Source organism: Palaemon carinicauda, chromosome 21 (assembly GCF_036898095.1).
Source record: "Palaemon carinicauda isolate YSFRI2023 chromosome 21, ASM3689809v2, whole genome shotgun sequence".
In the NCBI taxonomy this organism is placed as follows: Eukaryota; Metazoa; Arthropoda; class Malacostraca; order Decapoda; family Palaemonidae; genus Palaemon; species Palaemon carinicauda.
In genome coordinates this window covers 97587788-97607787 of record NC_090745.1, presented here as the reverse complement: position 1 = coordinate 97607787, position 20000 = coordinate 97587788, and the positions used below count along the sequence as shown (strand labels likewise).

General features: G+C 31.3%; 1 protein-coding gene across 1 annotated transcript in view; it reads left to right on the top strand.

The window, feature by feature from the left end:
* The window catches only part of LOC137615336 (thyrotropin-releasing hormone receptor-like), a 509619-nt gene that overhangs the window by 416264 nt on the left and 73355 nt on the right, over positions 1-20000 (top strand). The window lies entirely within an intron of this gene.

The following is a 20000-nucleotide window of genomic DNA, read 5'->3' as shown; positions in this document are numbered from 1 at the left end:
CTCTCTCTCTCTCTCTCTCTCTCTCTCTCTCCATATATATATATATGTATATATATATATATATATATATATATATATATATATATATATATATATATATATATGAGAGTGCGTGTGCCTGTATGCCTGTATATTTTTATTTTGTATGAAAATTTATGTACATCGTATATATATATATATATATATATATATATATATATATATATATATATCTATATATATATATATATATATCTATATATATATATATATATATATATATATATATATATATATATATATATATATATTTATATATGTGTGTGTGTTTTTTTGTTTGAGTATACATTGCTATATTAATACACACCTGTCTGTTCTTTTAATATAGTTCATGTGTAAAACTTCTTTTATCACGCAATCCTACATACTGCTGTATATACATGTGTATACCACAAGCAGAACAGTAGTCATCTGAAGTATTCAGGTAATAACATACATTATGTACGAAAAGATATAGGATTTTTCTTCTGTAAATTAGCGCCTTAATCGCAGCATATATGTGTGTATGTATTGTGTGTGTGTGTATGTATATATATATATATATATATATATATATATATATATATATATATATATATATATATGTGTATATATATATATATATATATATATATATATATATAGATATGTTTATATATATATATATATATAAATAAATACATATCAATAATTAGGAGTCTGGCCCTTTTCCCTACATAACAGCAACCATTTGGCTTTCGTAAATCATAAAACAAATTACTACCAGCAGCGACAAATTTTTAGTATCAACTAACGTATCGTTATTAATTTTGGCAGCATTGATTTTCCATTATTGGGATATTTGGGTTTTTTGGATCAGTCTCATGGCAACGTATCAACATTGATGGTTTTCAGGTATTTTTTATATTATAACGGCAGTAAGATATATTCAAAATCTGATATAACTTCAATTATTTAGACGTGGGTATTTATTTCGGTGAAGATAGCATGTATAAAAACTTTTCTATTTAAGGAAGTTATAACTGATCTCCATCTTTCGCTATCGTTCATTCATATATATATATATATATATATATATATATATATATATATATATATACATGTGTGTGTATGTATATATATATATATATATATATATATATATACATATATACACATACATATATACAGTATACATGTATATCATGATTATCAGCTGTTACTAGTCCATTACAGAACAAAGACCTCAAACATGTACTTCCACTTGCGTCTTTTTATTGTCATGAAAATATATAGTATGCTTATTATAAAGAGGCTAGAGGGAAGGATTGATGAAAAACTCAGAAATGAACAAGCAGGATTTAGAAAAGGTAGAAGTTGCAGTGACCAAATGTTCATTTTAAGGCATATATTTTACAGCTATGGATAGAATATAGAAATCCCCTTTGATGTCATTTGTAGACTATGAAAAAGCCTTTAATAGTGTGCCTCGGCCAATTTGGTGGAGTCGTACATTATAGAGTTCCTCTTAAAAATGTAAATTTTATAAAGTCTGTTCATGTGCATAGAAAGGGCAAAGTTAATGTTAGTGAAGTCCTATCAAATGAATTTCCAGTTAATAGTGGAGCATTCCAAGGAATGTGTTGTTACCTATGCTGTTTATCCTCTTCATGGATTTTGTAATGCTTATAACAGTTGGGGAGGGGGGAGAAGGATTGGACTGGATTGGTAATAGGAAGTTAGCTGACCTAGAGTATGCTGATGACTCTGTCCTTATTAGGAGGACATCGCAGGATTTGCTATGTTTGCTAATTGGAATGCATGAAATATTACATGAGGTTCGGCTGAAGATAAATAGAAGAAGATCATAGATGATGAAAACGAAATATTCAATGGAAGATGAAAAGTTATTGTAAGGAGGAAGGATTAATGAGGTAGAATCATTTAAGTATTTAGGTACTATAATAAATGGTCTTTAGAATTGGAGTTTAATGAAAGATTGAAAAAAGCAAATCAGACAATGGCTAGGTTAATTAAAATTTGGAAATCAAATCGCCTAAAATTATATATAAAAAAAATCAGGCTTATCTATCCATTTAGTGAGATTGGTGGTACTGTATGGACATGAGTCGTGGTATTACAATGAAACAACATCCAACAGATTTTGTAGATCTTAGAACAAAGCCCTCAGAAGAATAATGTGAGTTAAATGGCAGGACAGGATTAGGAATTAAACTAAATGACTGATTACTCGTGTGCCTTATGTGGATTAGATCACGGTGAGGGGTAGGAGATGGTTTGGTCATGCTCTTCGCACTCCCTAATGAGAGTTTAATTCACCAAACTTTTAACTGGGGTCCACAAGGCACTAGAAGTGTTAGAAGACTCAGGGCTACATGGCTGAGGACTATAAATCGTGAAATATGAGGTGATGAATGGAGAAGTATTGATTTAAAAGGTCAAGATAGGGACGACTGGTGAAATCTAATTGATGCCATTAGATTCAATAGGCGTAGGAGAAATATATATCTATATATATGTATATATATATATATATATATATGAAACAAACTTATGGCAATACAGTAGTAACTTTAGGCAATGGATTCGGAAGAAACAAAGTATTATTAGAGTGGAGAAACGTTCAATGAACAGTAGTATTCTAATATCAGAAATAACTGAAATGCTATGCATAAGTTGTTAGGGGTGTGCGGACCAGAAGTTAATCTTTTTATTGACGTTAGATTTTATATAATTAGAGAGTGTTTGATGTAAAATATGTTGCTAGGGATTGAATGGTTTGGTGTGAAAGTGAACCGGAATATGTTTAATCTGAATGAGAGAAAGATAAAGAATGTGCTAGCGTGTGGGATAAAAAAACGGCTTGGTGTTACCGGATGATAGTGTTCAAGTTAGTCATAGTGAAAAGAAGATACATAAATTTAATATGAGGTTTAATAATGGATATTATGAATGATAGAAGATTGGCTAGGACGCTTGCTAGAAGAAAAAAGAAAGCAAAATACAGTATATGGTAACGCGGAACGAAAACTATACATATAAAAGTGATTTCAGAAGGCGATTGACTTAGAAAAACAAGTTTTGAATGGATTACTAAGCCAATTCTCAGGTATGGAAAAGAACCGAGTTTGTTAATTAGGGTTTATATTGAGTAGATGGAAGGTATAGATATTTCTAGTTCTTCATCCCACACGTTAGCTCAACACATTAACATTGCACTTCTTTCATTTCTTCTTATAAATTACCAAATTTTTAAATAGAAAACCTCAGGCTTCTCATGAATGATACTTGTTATCGAATATTCATCCAGACTTCGTATTCCTCAATGTTTTATATTTGAGTTAAATCACAATGTGTTCATGGGTGTTCAGCTTCCATTTACAAATTTTCCTTTAATTTTGAGGTTACAGAGATCGTTTTGAAAGCTGGTCCTCTCCCCTTGTCATTATTTATATATCACTAGTTTACAAGAGTTAATGGAACTTTATTAAACAATTTACTTTTATCTATAATGTTTACAAACACGTTAAAGGCATGGCGTTTGGTTCTCCTCTTTAGTAGTATTTCTTAGAATCATTTTATAGTGGAAATATTTAATTAGTAAACAATTGATTTCAAGTCTATATTCTTTTGACACTTCTTAGACGATATTTTACATCATGTTTACTGAGAATGTCAAGCGTTCTGATTTCTGTATATTCATAGTCTTTTTCATCCAAAAGTCTATTTTACTTTGCAGTGAGGGTTAAGGGACCCTTTTCCTTTCTTATAGTGGTCTTTCACTCGAAGGTTAATTTGTCAAGGCCATTTTTTGGAAGAAAACTTTTACCCACCGTGGTTTACTCTGTCGTCGTTCTTTTCTGATCTAGATTGAGCCCTCTCTCGCAAACTTTACATCTTGATTTTGATGAGGAATCAGAAGTTTTGAAACTTTTTTTTTCATAATTTATGAAGGCCTATTGAAACGAGTCCTATATGAACAGTAATTATTTTTTCGTTAGGACAGGTTTTTGTAGCTTTAGAAGTTCCTGTATTATGTGGAAACACGAATTATGTCACTAGATATTCATAAGGGAGAGTAACTTTGCACGTTTTACCCAGTAAAATATTTGAGAGTTTTTACTGGTAAGTTATAAGAGATGGCGGAATTGCTCATAGAAAAAGAACAGTAAAGGGAAGAAATCCGTGTTTAGGTAGGTCTAAGCACCCTCATTCTTCTTCCAATGGTATCAAAACTTTAATGAGACCTCTCTCCTACTTACTCCAGACTCCTAAGTTTTATTTGCAAATATCAGTAACGATAGAAAACAAATCATTCTACTGCCTTGCCGTTATTCTCACTTGCAGATTATATCCATATTACAAAACTGTAAGTTGAAGAGACCAGAATACACGCATGTAACTTTTAATACATGCATTTGTGGAATGTGTCTAATCATTATCAAATTTTCAAATATAAAACGTCCCTGTTTAATAATTCTGGAAATTAGAAAAAGCCACAAAATTCATAATTCTTAGAGGGATAGCTTCGCATGACTATACTCTGTATATTCAGAACGCACAATACATTTATCTCTGTGACCTATCTTTTTTAACAGTAATGGGTAATGATGAAAGACAAAATTTAAAGAAGTATAGTACATATTGAAATGTAGGTTAATACAAATAGTAGGAACATTAAATAACGTTTACGTCGACTTGTGAATTTGAGTAGTGGTTATAATTTCACTTGTGTTTATGGAAAACTATTTTATATGATTATGTTTCATGAAAGGTCAAGTTCCAGATAGTTTCTGCCCAAATTTGCCAATTTTCCTCGTTTCAATATATCTGTCTATAGTCGCTACAAAAATTCCGTGCGAAATAAGCCCCACCCCCCTGATGACGCCTTAGCCAATCACGTTGTCTCACTACAAATTTCGAACTATCCTAACTTATAATCACCTTAAGGGGATGTGATGTGACCGCTGTAAACGCGGGAGACAACAAGATTGGCTATGACGTCATCAGGGGGTACGGCTTATTTCGCCCGGAATCTTTGCAGCGACTATAGTTTCATTTAACTTAGCTTTTTCTTTCTTAATATGCATAACATTAACATTACATGCACGGGTTCATACGTTCGTTCGTTTTAGATTGCCTTACCTTACGTAAGACATCGGCTCTTGCGTTGGCAGCTAGTAAGAAGCACGGTTACATAAAGGGTTTTTAACGGTTTTCGTAATTAATAGACACATTTGAACTTATTGTTAGTCTGCCATTGAGATAATGATAAAGTGATATTTTTTCCATAAAGAAAATAAGAAAAATAATGCCCATACCTCGTAATGTAATATGTATTTTCCTCTGAACAAAATCGAAAAAGGGGGAAAAAATGCGTATATTTCGTTTAATCCTTATTCGCAGCCGGATACCTCTCGGTGTGTAATCAACTATTCACTGGTCCACAACTGAACAAATTTGAATTACATGAATTAATCCTTGAAATATCGGGTGTGCAGACAAAGCGACATGTGTTCATATCGATAAAACCGGGTGAATGCGCAACTTCTATCCAGCTTCAGGGGAAGTTATTTAGAGAGACTATCGGTGATATTGTATTATCCAAATTGAGTGGGTTAAAAGTTAAAGGCTTCCTATATACAGTGGAGTTCATTCTACAGACAAACGCATAGTAGGATTTTTTTAAACGTATTTCTTTCTTTTTATGTATTAAGCTAGAATATCAGCTTTAATTATTCGTAATTTATTATATAATGTAAATGTACTAATTCTCAAGTTTTTATAACTTGAGGATCGTTATATTTAGTATATAATATAGAAAACCCTATTGAATGTGCTTATATATAATTTGTTCCTCTATGTGTGTCTTGATTTCTTATGTAGTTACATTGGGAAATATTATTTCAAAATAGTTGTCTCGGAGAAAAGATAGATATATAAAAGAGTTTGATTAAGATACTTATTCTGAAAAAGGCTCGCAGAATCGTAAAAACATTCTCAGCATATCTTGTTCTCTTGCACGTCAAATGTTATAGAATTTTCTTGCACGCAATAACGATTAAAAAATATATTTCTATCACTTTTTCTGTAACGTTCCTTTGATATCTCATACTCTCACCTAAATTTTTTAAAATGTTCTTACATATTTTATCAAAATACCTCCATCTAAATTTCATTTTTTTTTACTTTTTCGTCAAAATACTTCCCCCTAATTTTCTAAAATTTTCTAAAATTTTTGTCAAAATACTTCCACCTAAATTTCAAAAATTTTCATACATTTTCGTCAAAATACTTCCACCTAATTTTCTAAAATTAATGTATATATACTGTACATCCACCTAAATTTCAAAAATATTCTTGAATTTTTTTGTCAAAATACTTCCAACTAAATAACAAAAACATTCTAGCATATTTTGTCAAAATACTTCCACCTAAATTTCTAACATTTTCTTACATTTTATGTTAAAATATTTACACCTAAATTTCTGAAATTTTCATGGGCAGAGTACACAATAGTCCATTTTCTTTATCACATTAATTAAGACACCAATGAATTTTCTATCCTAGGAAATATGACACGATCCATCCTCAAGATTCAGTAAGTTGGCCCTCAAAAGAGCAGTTATTTTTAGGAGTACCTTTCTTCCTCACACAGAGATTTGTGTAACGAGACTGCCATTAACGCTTTGATAACCGGCCAGGAAAAAAGTTTAGGCGAAGAAGATGCTATACTTTATTTGTTTTTATTCAGTCATTGTTTATTAAAAGCCTCACGTATTTTTTTTTCTTGCTGGATATGTTTTGCTGATGAGTTTTAACATAATATGTAAGTACATAGGAAAAGCAGCTTATTAATGTTAGCACAGAAGAATGTTTCTTTTTACGTTTCTTTCGTTATATTATTTGTCATCCGTTTTGTATGTATGTATGTATATATGTCCAGATAACCAATAAATTAAATATATATATATATATATATATATATATATATATATATATATGTGTGTGTATATATATATGTATATGTATATATATACATATATATATATATATATATATATATATATATATATATATATATATATATATATACACACATATGTATACATATATACATAAATATATGTGTGTGTGCATGTGTGTATATATAAAGTATATGCTGTAATCCCGAAGGTTGGAATCTCGAAGGACAATAGTTCATGAAAGTGGATATCTTGAAAATCACGATATCAGACTAAAAATAATGAATGATTGAAACAATTAATTTCTGCGTTAAAAGCGTAGTTATGATAATCAACCATCTGGTGTGTCTTAGTCTTCTTTATTTTTTTATGCCAGTTGATCCTTAGTGTGTATCATGTATACCATGAAGATATGCAGTTAAATGCACAAGAGCACTCGGTACTCCCTTCTACCTCTATTTTCCCAGGTCATTTGTTTATACTGATTTCGTAAGTATGTATGTATGTATATACGTATGTATGTATGTAATGTATGTATTTGTGTATGTATATATATACATATATATGTATATGTAAATATATATATATATATATATATATATATATATATATATATATATATATATATATATTTATATATTAAAAGTGGTTATTCAATAACTAACTATATATATGTCTTTAACCAGCTAATGGAAGCAAAAAAAAAAAATAGGACAAATCATTATGTATGGCATTTATAGACTATAAGAAAGCTTTTGATTCAGTCAAAACTTTAGCAGTAATGAAAGCTCTTCAAAGACAAGGAATATATGAATCTTATGTTAGAACATTTGACGATATTGTACTGGTAGTACAACTATGCTAAAACTAATTAAAGATTGTTAGAAAATTACTATTGAGAAACGAGTTAGACAGGGAGACCCCATCTCTCGTAACTTATTCATAGCATGCTTAGTAGACATATTGAAAGATTTGATTTGGAAAATGGGGAATACTTTAACAACTTGAGATTTGTATATGGCATGGTTGTGTCTAGAGAATCAAGGGAGGAATTGCAAAAGATGATAGCAGATTTGACTAAAGAAAGCAGAAATCTAGTACTGAAAATGAATTTGAGTAAAACTAAGATAATGTTCAATGAAAATGTAGAGAGACAACCAATAAGGGGTATGGACAAACCTTTATATATTGTTATTGAATATATGTATTTAGGACAGACAATAAGTGTTTCCCCGAGAATGCGACCGAAATTAAAAGAATGATAAGCATAGGATGAAGAGTTTTTGGTAAACAAAATGGGATTATGAAAACTAAAATACCTCTTTCTCTATAAAGAAAATATTTAATCAGATAGTGTTGCTAGTATTAACTTATGCCTGAGAAACTTGTATCCTTAGAACATAAGCTACTTACAACTCAGCGAGCTATGTGAAGAATAATAATAAAATTAACTCTAAAAAAAAAAAAATAGCAACATGGCTAAGAGAGTAAACTAAAGTAGAGGATACTTTAACAACGTGTAAGTTAAAAGTGAATTTGAATTAACTTCCAAGATACACAATATTTGGTTCTTGATATATTTAGAATATAGAATACCTTCAAAGGCGATATGTAGAATTGATTGAAGATCTACAAACAAGGAATAAATACTATTTCATTGTGAGATCTAGATTATGATAGCATGAATGGCTAGTTCAAGAAGAACGGTAATAGGCTTTTCCATCATGTGATTACAAATATACACATCTGTCATAGTAAACTAAAAATCGAATAACCGTCTAGTGAATTTTAGTGTTGTTGCGATATATCGATATCTTTTTAAAGTGATGTATTATTTTTATAACAAATGCTATTTACTATAATTATTATCAACTTTAAAAGAAATACCTACTGCAATTGTTTTGAGGATGCGCGGTATTTGAACGTTGTCAAATAAGGCGTATGATTATTTGTAACCACAATGTTGCTTTCAAAACAATCGTTAAGATTTAACTAAGCAACCTGTTGTTTACCACATAAAGTTTATATAGGGGTTTTTTGCTATCTGCCATAACACCCATCTTATAAAACACTCAGTTTTGATAGCCCAGCTTTTACGTAAATATTTGGATATGAATATGTACAATTAACTTATGTTCAAACTATTACTAACGAACTATATCCCCTCCATCCTTTATCCAATCAATAAAGTCGGTATACGATACAAGATTACGTATAATCCTTGAGAAGAGCCGTAGAATTGAAACTTGTACATTTTCATAGACTTGCTTTGACCTTGTCTCCCTATATCCTTTCCCATAAAATATTTTGCTGTAATATATATATATATATATATATATATATATATATATATATATATATATATATATATATATATATATATATATATATATATACAAACTATATACTGTATATGAAAAGAGAGGGAGAATTTAGTCTTTATATCTATCTTTATTTGCAATCCTTTTTTTCCATTAACTGTGACTTTCAGATATATAAAAAACCCAAATATAAATATTCCCAAGAATTCATAAGAAAGTCAACCGATAAGTAAAAAATCAGGCATTCAACCTGTTGACATCACATAATTTACATGACATGTAAACCTGACAATGCCCAGATAAATTCCCGTCTGGCACAAGATTGTTTAATCGGATGCGTCACCCACGCAGACTATAAAAGCCTGCTCCTTTTCTATGAGCTCTTCAGTCATCTCTCACGCCCCGTCTGCAACCCAGTCTTCCGTATATTTTCGCAGGTACTGCCAGTTGAATAATGCACCTAATATATTTTCACGGTCATATTTATATCTCTTTCTTTTCCTTACAAAAAAGGGGACGCACGGCAGCGCGGGCTTGTTTACTTGTTCCTTCGTCCTCATGAAGACATATCTTACTATCTTGCCATATTTATCTTTTCTCTTCGCTTTTTTGTTATTTTTTTATTAATGCCTTTTATAGCTAAGAATGCCGTCTTTTGCTGATGGATATTAAAAATATCTTCATTTGTGTTCACCCTGTGATTAGATATAGAATGGAATATTCTCGTAAGATAAGAATCATTAGGAAACGCAATTATGGATAATGATATCTTTTGCAAACAAAAAGTCCAGTTTTGTGTGTTTTTTTTAATTATAAAAAAGACGCCTTTTATGTGATTATCTATCTATCTATATGTATATATATATATATATATATATATATATATATATATATATATATCACTACCGATGAAGATTATACTATAACTTTTTAAACAAGAACATAGGTAATGAACTGGGTAAGGCAAGCGTCACTAGAATATTCAGTAATACCCACTTGTGGAATGTGGTAAAGATGAAAATCAAGTGTTGGTTGGTTATTTTAAGCGATTTGGTGTTGTACCTCGAAGGTATTGTTCCTCGAAGTTCATTAGTGAATCACAAAATGCCGAAATTTTCCTTCCACAAGTTTTTACTTTATATATATATATATATATATATATATATATATATATATATATATATATATATACATAAATGTTTGTAATATATATATATATATATATATATATATATATATATATATATATATATATATATCAAATAAGCCATATATATTTTTGATACATTAATGTCTGGATTCTCTTAACGACCTCGGGATCAGAGCCCCAGGTGAAATCACACAAAGACAAGAGCTTGTGACCGGCCGGGAATCGAACCCTGGTCCAGCAAGCTTGTATAAGCAGTGACTACCACTTGGTGACCAGCCGGGAATCGAACCCTGGTCCGGCAAGCTTGTATAGGCAGTGACTACCACTTGGCCAAGTGGTAGTCACTGTCTGTACAAGCTTGCCGGACCAGGGTTCGATTCCCGGCCGGTCACAAGCTCTTGTCTTTGTGTGATTTCGCCCGGGGCTCTGATCTCGAGGTCGTTAAGAGAATCCAGACATTAATGTATCAAAAATATATATGGCTTATTTGAATATGAAAAAACATGTCTAAATGTGCAAAATTTATCATATATATATATATATATATATATATATATATATATATATATATAACTATATATATATATATGTATATATCTATATATATATGTATATATATATGTATATAGTGTGTGTATTATAGATATATATATATATATATATATATATATATATATATATACATATATATATATATATATATATATATATATATATATATATGTATATATATATATATATATATATATATATATATATATATATATATACATACATAAACACACGTACAATATACATATACATTATATTTATGTGTGTAATATATATATATATATATATATATATATATATATATATATATATATATATATATATACTCTATATACAGTATATAGTGGTACCTCAGAGATCGAACACAATTAGTTCCAAAACCGTTCTGAATTTTTAAAAACTGGATCAGCTTCTCCCTAAGAAAGAAGTGAAATAGCATTAATTGGTTTCTCTACCATGGATTCTTCTATTATGAGCCATTTTTACACAATTTTTACAATATTAGAATGCAGTAGTGTCTAAAAGCATAGGATGAATTAACATTAAAACTCAATTCCCCTGTAATAAAGAAAGTGAATGGCTTGAGTAGGAGCGGGTGAGATTTTAGTGTCGTTTGGAAGGGAAGTTCCCCTCCATAAACACAATTGGTAACAGGTCTTCTTGGGTTATTTCTCTTTTGTGCATCTTTTATGGCACTAAGTGGGATTCACTTGAGAGGCTTTAGATAAATATAATCTTGATCAGGAAAGGTTTGTTTTTGCCTCCTTTTTGTGAAATTTTAAATGACTTAATGCATTGTCATTATGAAATCACCGGTTTTGATGGTTACCACTTTCTCTTGAGTAACATTCTTGAACAAAACTGTATATTGACCAATTTTGCAAGTCATCTCCTTGATTACTGAGCTACTTTGAAGGCATGCCCACTTTTGCTATTTGTTACTACTCATCATAAAAGTGTTGGAGTTCCTCTGTTGTCATTGCAGTTAGGTTCTTCCCACTACTCAAGATCATCAACATCCATACCATTGACCTCATGCGAAAGTTCAAAGCCTACAAAGTCCCTCTCTGCTACACAATCTGGGTACAACTTCTGCTGGCAGAGTCCATTGTTCTGGAGGCTGCTTCCTTCCAGGCTTTATCAATGTGGGTTGAGCATGGAAAATGTTGAAGTGGGTTTTTACAAACTCTTCAAATGCTAACTTTGTATTAAAGGGTACCTCGAAACACATTTGAAAACGTTTTATAGTATACAACTTCTGAAAGTTCAAATTTCATGATGGTCCATCGTTATTATAAGAGCTTTATTTGGAGGTTGGGGTGGGGGGGTTGGCAGGAATTTTACAGAGATAAAGTTGAACTCCCCCTGACAACTCATTCTCTATTTCGCAAGGGTGAACAGGTACATAGTCCATGACGAGTAGGACTTTAAGTGGGAACTATTTCTCTTTGAAGTATATTTTCAGACTAGGCCCAAACTCTGTACCCATCTACTCTGTTGATCAGCTCAATTACCCAGGCTCTATTGCTAGGCCTCTTCATCGCGCTAAAGTTGTCCCTCTTCTCATTGTTCTTAAAAACCCTGGTGTTTTTTGGAATGATAAACAAGTCTTGACATCTCCTCAAATTCCCCACTTGCATTCCCACACAGCAACAGAATTAGCCTATATTTTGTATGCTTATGCCCTGAAAAGGCTTCTATTTGTGGGAGATGTAGCTTTAAGCATGATAACATATTTTTTTCAGTAGCTATTTTGTCTGAACTGTCAGCTACCCCATAGCTACCCTACTCTATAGATATAATAATCCAGCCTCGGGGAGCCCTAAAAATTTCACGAGAATCTGCATCATTATTTTTTTCTTTGGGTGTTGGAATGTATTTAGTTCGTCTTTTCACCTGTGATTGTCTCTAAAATATTATTAACCATCAACTGTCTCTGATGAATCCATATCAATAAGTTTCCTGGCTTCCTCTATTGTCTTACTTCTTAGATAGACATGACATTCCTTTTGCTAAATTAGATTCTTTAATGGCTTTTTTATTTTTCAAAATTGTGCAAATAGTCCATTTTGGTGTACCATACTCTTTAGAAATATCGGTCATGCAGTTACCTCTTTCTGCATTTCTAATTATCTCATTTCATAGTTATATAATGGTGTTTGAAATCTTTCTTTTGCATTCATCACTTCTTCTACTATGTAATAAAGCTAAGATAAAGGAAATTAGTAAAAGCAGTAAGAAAGTTTGCGGGTTAGAACTAACATAGAAGGACCATAAACAGACGCAAGCGGAAAGACATATCTGAGGCCTTTGTTCTGCAGTCGTTCAGTAACAGCTGATGATGATGAATTTACACACACACACACACACACACACACACACACATATATATATATATATATATATATATATATATATATATATATATATATATTACGGGGATAATTTTAGGATACAAATTTTGTTAAAATAAAACTGGAACCGTGTTTTGTATGGTTTGAATCCTACCATGTGAGTGGAAAGATTATTCTTTTGTTCAGACTAATATTCGAGATTTACGACATTAAGAATATCTATGAACTACAAGAAAGTTTGGCAACCAGAAAGTAACTTATGCTGTCAATACATCTACTGTATATCGAAATATATATATATATATATATATATATATATATATATATATATATATATATATATATATATATGTGTGTGTGTGTGTATATAGATATGTATGTATATATATTATATATATACATGTGTATATATATATATATGTATATATATGTGTGTATGTATATATATAGATAGATAGATAGATGGATAGATATATATGTATATACACCTTTATGACATTTTTATTGCAGTTTTCATTTTTATAGAGACGAACGCTTTATATAACCTTTTCTCTATTGATTTATATCGTTGAGAAGAGTTATTTGATCGTGCTCTCTATGCATATTGTGGTTTTCGGCCTGCTATTATTTTTCATATTTCAAGATTTATGGCGGTGCATGCTAAGCTTAAAATTCGAAGGGGGTAATATGCTAGATCATCAATAAATGGACCATACCAGTAAACTTGATGTGTGTATAAATTGTAAGTAAAAATCAAAATATTTCTCGCTGATGAATTGTTCTTTGTATTTAAGTAGAAACATCAGGAACATTTAACCTTTTACTTAAGATGTCAAACTAAATAAGTTTTCGTACATAATCTGTTTTACGGCATAAATCTAATTCTTCGTATAAATTTGAATGCTGAAGGAGTCTCAGCTCTTGCTTGGTTTTTGTTTAATCAATTTTGGTAGGCTAATTCAATCCCTGATATGAATATGTATGAGTAGTTTATATTCAGATGAATTTTGGTAACACAAATTGAGATTAGGTCTTGTGGTTAAGGATTATGAGAAAAACCAAAGCTTTAGTATGGGTAGTATATATATATATATATATATATATATATATATATATATATATATATATATATATATATACACATATATATATATATATATATATATATATATATATATATATATTCTTCAGAAGCTGGTTTAGTGTAGAGTAAATGCAGTAGTTTATTAATGATTTTATTTACGTTTTATTTGTGTAGATTTAAGTTTATTATGTAAATTACATAAGACTTTCGTCGTTAATTTCATTGCATTCTTCATTCAAGTCAGTATATATGAATTTACATTATTTTTAAGAATTACTTTATTATTTCACGTATTATTGTTACGAAGTCTTATGTAAGCTGTTTGAGAGTGTTATGTGACTATACAAGATTGGAACAAGGGCTTATGTAATGTTCTTTTATATTTTTATGAGGTATTGCGTTATGTTTGAGAGAAAGCACACAACTCTTATATGACATGTGCTTTGAAAGTTTCCCGAAAAACCTAGTGATAGATGTTATCTTTTTTTTTTTAATTTGGGGACTAAGGGTGGGCCGAGCTAGCTTAGAGAGAGAGAGAGCTGTCTCACGTTGCATGAGTATGTGTTCGAGAGAGCAATACTTGATAACTCTGATGCCCTTAGGCCAGCCCCCACGATTCCCAGATCTTTTGGAATCTTGTGGAAGTAGCTAAGTTTCATATAAAGGCGACCCCAGGGTTGCATAGGTCAGATAGAGAATTCCAGCTTTTTGTCTTAGCCATCTCCCCCTTTCATTCTCTCATAAACATTTCAGTATATTGTTTTAAAAGTGTTCAGTGACATATCAAAGTTTTGGTGTGACGTGTTTTTGTAAACATAGTGAGTATTTATAGAAATTATCTTAGAGTTTTGTAACTGGCCCTGTAGTAAGGTGAAAGGTATTTGTACCGTGATCTAGTTATCTATTTTCCCTAAATCTCAAACTTAAATATTGTATTCAGATTTAATTTCATGTGAAACATGTGATTGTATATTTTTATATGTATTATTTCTTTTGTCCTAGTCTGAGGTTTATTCAGATTTAATATTTCAAGTCAAGTGATTATGTAATTTTCAGATCATAACATTTTTTGTCTTAAGCTTTGTTCAGACTTAATATTTCGAGTGATTTATTTTGTTTTTATGTAAATTTTATTCAAAGTGTTGACATTTATATAGAATATATTTATTTTTGTAAAGCGTGTATTATTTCAGTTACCAGTGTTTACGTTAGTATTCGCTCGAACCCCTGTTTAAGAATCGTAGCAAAAAGTGGTTGTAAATAATTCTTAAGAATAATTACCCAGTTCTGTTTTGAGTGTACTTAACAGACCTTTGGATACAGTATTTTATATATTGTTGTCTGAGAGTTATATAACTGTCTCAGAGTTCGGGTATTAATATTTCCAAGTGTAACAGATTTAATGTAAAAGCAAACAGGTTAGTTTGGAATTCGAAAGGTTGTTTAGCTTGCCAGCCATAATATATATAATATTATTCGTTTGGTGCCTAGACACGGGACCATAGTATAATGTATTTTTTGTGCCCAAACCCGGGAGCCATCATCGTATAATATATTTTTGGTGCTCAGACCCGGGAGCCATCGTATAATATATATATATATATATATATATATATATATATATATATATATATATATATTTATAAATAGCAACAAATGCAGCCGATTCTAGTCCACTGCAGGACAAAAGCCTTAGTCATGTGCTAAGTCCTGTCTGGGGTTTGGTCATTCTTATCACCACTCTGGCCACTACGGATTGGTGACGGTGCGAGTCTTTATTCTGATTGCTCACAGCAAACCAGCTTACCATAGATGGCCCTGACCAGTACAGTTTAGCTGATCATGACGATACACAAACCCTTTCACCTTGTTAAGGTATCTCCATTCAGAAAGGGATGTGTGTATATATATATATATATATATATATATATATATATATATATATATATATGTGTGTGTGTGTGTGTGTGTGTGTGTGTGAGTGTGTGCGGGTGTGTGCGTGTGCACGCATTATCACAAACCAAGATACCAAGTTTCCTGGAAAAGTAGGAGGCCATAAGCCCAAGGGCTCCATCATGGAAAACAGCCCAGTTAGGAAAGCAAAATTATATCACAAATAGACTATACAATATTTTAGAAGTGTTGAATAAAAGATGAAAAATATTAATCATATTAAAATAGATCTGTCTTATGTAAACCAGGAAAAGAGACATTAATTTAACCTTTTCATCGGATAAGCATTGGCAACAGGATTCAATTTCTAACGTTCCACCAATTCAACCACCGGGTTAGAAAGATCATTCCACAACCAGTGCAGAACTGGAATAAAATTTCGAGAATACGGAGCAATGTTGAGCCATACAATGGATAAAGCAAGACTTTTAGAATTAAATGCAGTACTAGTATTACGTGCTGGAAGCTCTGAATGTAAAGGATTATGGAAAATCGTATGCAACAAGTATTAAGAATTAACTTAACGACGACGCCACAGATTAATATTTAGATCTAAATAAAAAATTTAATAGACCACAAGTTCTTGTTCAACAAATTAAGATGAGATTCAGCAGCTGAAGACCAGACGGGAGAACAAACTCGAAATAAGGTAGATCGAAAGAATTCAAACATTTCTCCTTTATCGATTGATTTTTTTTTTTTTTCAGTTGAAGAAGATATAGATAGTATGTATCTCTAAAGTAAATTTACAATCTGGAAACACTTAGAATTTCAAATGAGTTGTATGTTGTTAGAGAGGCGTTGCCAATGCAAAAATCAAGATATTGATGAGCCACGGCCTTTGACGTATTAAGAATTATACTTTGATATTTTTGGAGTTCAACTACATCCTTGTAATTTTCACCATGAACTAATTTCAACTTTATGTATTAAGGGGTTCAGCAATCATAGGTCTACATTCAGGAGACGGAATTGAATGTAGAGTAGTATCATCTTCCAATACCCCGAGGAACACCAGATATTACATTCTTATAGTTACTAGGGTTCCCAAAAACAACTAATCTTTGCTATCTATTACTTAAAAATTCAACAATGATGCTGAGAAAATAGCCTACTACTGCCAAATGTTTAAGTTTAAAAACGCGATCAAAGGCAACACTAAAATCAATGCCAATTATACAAATTTCCAGACCACAATCAAGGGATTTCTGTATGGCATTGGCGGTAGTAAAAAGGGCATCACATGATCCAGGTTTCTGCTAACGCCAAACTGAAAACTGGGGAGTAGATGATAACCTTTAGGATATCTATTTTGACTTGTGTATGTATATGAACGCACACCCACACACAGTATCATCCATTATAATATCCACTTCCTTCACCCTGTTTATCAAATAGACTTGTTTTAAAGTCATATGTAGATCTTTTCTGCTCCAACTGAAACAACGTCTTTATATTGACTTTCAATTTAACCTATAATGAGCACATATTTTTCTTCTTCCGCAAATAGACTTGTGAATATCCTTATATGGAAACCTTGTATTTCTAACAAATAAGCTCTTATGAGGACGGATTTTCAAAAAGGTTCTCTATTCTTATTCTTTTAGGCTCTTCGTACATGACACAAAACGTAAAATACAGTTTACTGTAAGTTGTACAATTTATGTCAGTTTAGTTACCCTTTCGTTATAGAAATTGTAATCTTTTTAATTAGAACGCAACTCTTTGGCTTTGAAAGAATATTTCCTAATTTACATACGGATTTAGAATATCTTTAATAGAATCTTGGAATAGCCTGTTACAGAGAAATTGATGGCTGATAGTTGTACAAGAAAGGAACAACTTAAACTATGTAGTTGGAATAATTCAAGTATAATCACTACAACAGTTTAGAACAATCCCTGAAAATTGAACTACTTAGAATGAGGAAATTATTTGAACATGGGGTTTATTGCATATCTGCGTAAAAATGGCCACACGTATACACATTCAAATTCTTTAAAATATCGATTAGATTTCTGAATAACACTTTATTTCAATATCGATATCTCAGAGTTTTTTTAAGTTCATACAAGAAAATAATTTGACGTATGCCTCTGTACAATGCGTTGCCCAAAGATTTCGTGGGAGTTGCATTCTAAAATATTGATGTTACTAGTGCTTTTTCATGTATTTTACACTCTCCTGTGGGGAACAGTTTTTATATGCGTTTTCCACTCAGGTATGGAATTTTTCTTATAAACTTTCGGCAAAGTTAGTTTAAATTTTCTCGAAACAGTTTTTAAATACGTTTTTACTCAGGTATGGAATTTTTCTTTTAAATTTTCGGCAAAGTTAGTTTAAATTTTCTCTTTGTATCATCACGCGATTATATATTCTGTCAACTTGAAGATGCACGGGCCATTAGTGAACTCAATGCTCTTATCTGTTTTCAATTTCAGCATGTTACCATCACTAACATGCCTGCCTGATGCCCTACTTGTTTATCTTGGTCTCCAGCGTATGCTTTTTTTTCATAATCTTCACCAAAAGTAACTCTATTGCTTAAAACGTATCATAATTGTCTCTTCCTTTCTACTACATAGATATAATAACCTGTTTATAGAGAGGTGGTCCTGTCAGTTCATTGTGTTTAGTGATTGATCTTTATTCCCTCTTTTTTTTTCTTCACGCTTCCTTCATACCTGAGCTACGTAATGGAAATGAATTGCTTATTCCGTCGGACTCTTAAATGCTAATTTGGGTCAAGCTTTATTTTCTGTTATGATTTTCTTAGTGCAGTTGAAGCACCCTTTGCTTTCAGTCTAGGGTAAAAAATTTGATTCTAACGTATTGGGCACAACATTATATTTCTTGCCTAAGTATGCGGTTCACTAAAAATGATACAAATGATAATAATTTGATTATAGACAAAATTCTTCTTTCATATTAGAGAATTGTCGGTAGCTGGGGAAAAATTATTTTCAGAATAATCATTTTACAATGATGAGAATATTGAGATGGATGTGTGGGGTGACAAGAAGAAATAAGATACGGAATAAAGTAATTAGCCTAGGGGTACCACAGGAGTTAGAAAATTATCAGATAAGATCCAAGAAAGTAGACTGAGGTGGTATGGTCATATGAGAAGAGATGAACAGAATATTGGGAGGAGGGTGATGGAAATGGAAGTACAGGGAACGAGAAGGAGAGGGAGACCAAAGCGAAGGTGGCTGGACTGTATCAAGGATGACTTTCGATCAAAGGGATTAACCGGTGATGAAGTGTGGGACAGAGGTAGATGGAGAAAGCTGGTCAGAAACATCGATTCCACATGAAAGTGGGAAAACATACAGACGAAGAAGAAGAAGAAGAAGAAGAAGAAGAATAAGAAGAAGAAGAAGAAGAACATTCATTTTACAGTGGACATCACAAACATTATGTTCATTGAAATTATATACTAAGAAACTGTTGTATTATTTTATGCTGTACTATTATCTTCTGAGAGAAAATATGGAAATGTTTTTCTTTTATAAAGTACAGTCTCGCTAATGATAGAACACCTATGTTGAGCAGCTTTATAAGAAGCATTAAATTACTTATGCTTTTTACTGTCCAAAGCTA